Source organism: Penaeus japonicus, unplaced genomic scaffold, assembly GCF_977035675.1.
Source record: "Penaeus japonicus unplaced genomic scaffold, GWHDUDI00000001_assembly GWHDUDI00000027, whole genome shotgun sequence".
Taxonomy (NCBI): Eukaryota; Metazoa; Arthropoda; class Malacostraca; order Decapoda; family Penaeidae; genus Penaeus; species Penaeus japonicus.
This window is the reverse complement of record NW_028234429.1, coordinates 22,005,952-22,008,451: the sequence shown is the minus strand read 5'-3', so window position 1 is coordinate 22,008,451 and position 2,500 is coordinate 22,005,952. Positions and strand designations below refer to the sequence as shown.

The 2,500-nt window shown below is 47.5% G+C and overlaps 1 protein-coding gene across 1 annotated transcript in view; it reads left to right on the top strand.

The window, feature by feature from the left end:
• Nucleotides 1–2,500, top strand: part of RhoGAP19D (Rho GTPase activating protein at 19D) — a 242,181-nt gene that overhangs the window by 112,516 nt on the left and 127,165 nt on the right. The gene's annotated exons all lie outside the window — the stretch shown is intronic.

The following is a 2,500-nucleotide window of genomic DNA, read 5'->3' as shown; positions in this document are numbered from 1 at the left end:
CGGCTTCCGTGTATGTGTATGACGTCATATGCCGAAAGTAAATGACGTGAATGACGCGGGAAATATATGCAACGAATCGGGACGCGCGTTTGTTTTTGTCGAAGATCTAACGTTTTTCCTGTTCGAGTGTGGGTATTTATGATGTCTTTTAATTAGCGCTGTGTCCTCGAGAGCAGGTTTATGCCGTCCCCTCCTTCAGTTCTGTTCTATTTCCCGCTTTTCTTTTTAGATCTGCTTAACTTTCTTTCTCTGAGCTGCCCAGTATGCTCGTCTTTTTCTTCTCCCTTGGTCGTTTGTTTTTCATTCTTCTCTCTATCAGGGACGTGGATAACTAGAATAACCTCTCGATAGTTAATATAGTCTGTGATTTCGCTCTTTTCTCCCGTGAACTGTAGCGTCTCTTTCTAGTCTCTTTTAATGAAGTTTGATTTAGAAGAGTGAATTTAACCGTCAATGTGTATAGATTTACTTATTATCGGTTATCCACAACGGGAAATAGGACGTCATAAACTGGAAAATACAATAACAGGTGCATGGAAGATGAAAAGGATGATGATAAAAAATGAACGATAGAGGACAAGGAACATATGGGTTTAAACAAAATGTGCGATGCCGTGAACGTGTCGGAACGCGGCCAGTGACGTATGTAAGGTGCGAGGAGGCAGACAAGTTTAACGATTAAGAAATACACGTAGGCTATTTTTAGAAACCAATGCCGCTGCGGCTAGTAAGACATTGTTTAATAGCTTGAAGTCGTCTAATTATATCGGTGATGATATAAAACTGAAGGTTGTATTGTGTCGCGCAGTGGAGGTGGAATGAGGAAGGATCCGAGCTCGCACACACAGACGCATACGCACACGCGCACGCACATGGAGAGAGAAAGAGAAAGAGAAAGAAAGATAGAGAGAACGAGTAAAAAATGTTAAGCCTCTAGAACGAAACTATTATTGGACCATTGAATTGCCCTTGCCTTTTTTCTTGCTCTATGGTGGTTCATTTTGAATCATGTTTGTCGTTTACAGATTGTAATATCATCATGCTTTGTCTAATGATGACAGTTATTTGTGAGATACGGCGGGTGTGGTGTATAAGGTCACACAGTGGGCGTATCCTCGTGCAGGGTGTGAGTGACCGGGCATAGGCGTCTACACCAGCAGGAGCAAGTGGTGGTTTTACATGTGTACCGTATTGGGGAGGCAGCTGTCCGCGTGGATGAGTAGGTGACCTCCACCACACTTCGATCTGTGCCCCCCCATCTCTCGCCTCCCACCCCCACTTCACCCTTCTAGCCCCTCCTCCCACCCCCGCTTTATTCTTCTAGCCCCTCCCCCCACCCCCACTTTATTCTTCTAGCCCCTCCCCCCACCCCCACTTTATTCTTCTAGCCCCTCCCCCCACCCCCACTTTATTCTTCTAGCCCCTCCCCCCACCCCCACTTTATTCTTCTAGCCCCACCCCCACCCTCACTTCGCTCTCTTGCTTGACCATCCCCACTTTACCCTTCTAGCCCCTCCTCCCACCCCACTTCATCCCTCTAGCCCCTCCCCCCACCCCCACTTCGCTCTCTTGCTTCCCCCACCCCCACTTCGCTCTCTTACTTCCTCACCCCCCACTTCGCCCTCTTCCCCTCCCTTCTTCTCCCTCGAGCCCCCCCCCTCCTCCGAGTTCTTGTTCTGGGTGTCTTGAGAATGACGTCCTCCCGTTTTCTCTGTGCAAGTGAGAAGAACCAGGTCGCTTGCCACATTCTTCTTCGTCAGGACCTTGTCGTGGGCGGCCATTCATTTTTCTCTTCTTGTGGGCATTCTTTTGACTTGTTCCTCATTCACCTTTGCTACTTTGTTTGTATCCGGGATTTACGTAGTTGCGTGTTTGATTTTGTTCATTTCTATGTTATTGGTATCCGTGCGTTTATGTGCGTGCGTGCGTTCGTGCATACATGTGTGTGTGCGTGTCCGTGTGCGTGCGTGCGCGCGCATTTACTTTGTATGTGCAAAAGTATTGTTGTTTAACGTGTCTGTGTTATTCGTTCTTATATCAGTATCCCGACTTCAAGTTTTGTTATGAAAGTTTTATTTGTATATGATTTATTTTACGAAAAAAGTCTGGGAACGTTACTCGCTCCCTCTTGTCAAAAAAGTGACGTCGCCAGATCCCGGCGCCAAGTGCCAGCCAGACTCGAGAAGCACCTCAGTTATGTAAACGTGGTGGCGCCACTACGGGGAAACAGACACATACGCACACGCACACGCACACGCACACGCACACGCACACGCACACGCACACGCACACGCACACGCATTCACAGCCAGTCAGCGTTGGTTTTGTCGCATTATAGTATCTTACAAGGATCCGGCGACGCGTTTTGCGATTATATTGTGTCACGGTTGGGTTGCCATGGAAGTGCTTTTTGTTTGGAGATTAAAAGGTGGATCTCGTATCTGTGTCCCCTTTCTGCATCTTTTTTTTCCTTTTGATATCCCTCTGTTCTTGCTCTCGT